Genomic DNA, 771 nt, shown 5'->3' on the forward strand with positions numbered 1-771 from the left:
GCGCTAAGAAAAATTAGACAGAAAAAAGTAATAAAATCAAATTAAAACTTTCCCGTGGCAGTAGTCTACTTTCAGAACACAATAATTCCAAACTACATTTGCGTAGCAAAAAACACAGACTGATTCTTACAATTTAATTTTGAAAAATAAATGAAAAGTAAACAATTCTGGCAATTAAAAATAATTTAGCATCTTTTGCACAATCACCCACAATCACCTGACGTTGCTGTACATATTCTTTACTTGAAATTTTTGACGATTTATTTTTATTTTTCCACTGTTATTGTTGATAATTCTCTTAGCTATGACTTTCTTCCGAATTGGTCTATCGAAGAAGGATGTCTCTGATGCAATATAATTAGATCTGAAGTGTAGCCGGCACACCTGAAAAGGGTTTAACTGCAATATTAATTTGCAAAACGCATAGAGAGAGAGAGAGAGAGAGAGAGAGAGAGAGAGAGAGAGAGAGAGAGAGAGAGAGAGAGAGAGAGAGAGAGAGAGAGAGAGAAGAGCCAACAACCGAAGAATGAGGAAGCAAGAATTGAAAGAGAAGAAATAAAAAAGAGAATGAAGTAGTAAGTAGCAAGGGAAAAAAATGTGTGAATACCAAAGTCATTTTCTAAACAGTTTAGTAACCTTTTCATCATTATACAAGAGGCTGATATTCTGTGCCCAATACCACATGAACAATGTAATACAATTATAATCATTGCAACAATAAATATAGTATTTCCCCTACTATTATAGTTAGGAACATATCGGGCTCTCTAG

Source organism: Palaemon carinicauda, chromosome 36 (assembly GCF_036898095.1).
Source record: "Palaemon carinicauda isolate YSFRI2023 chromosome 36, ASM3689809v2, whole genome shotgun sequence".
NCBI lineage: Eukaryota > Metazoa > Arthropoda > Malacostraca > Decapoda > Palaemonidae > Palaemon > Palaemon carinicauda.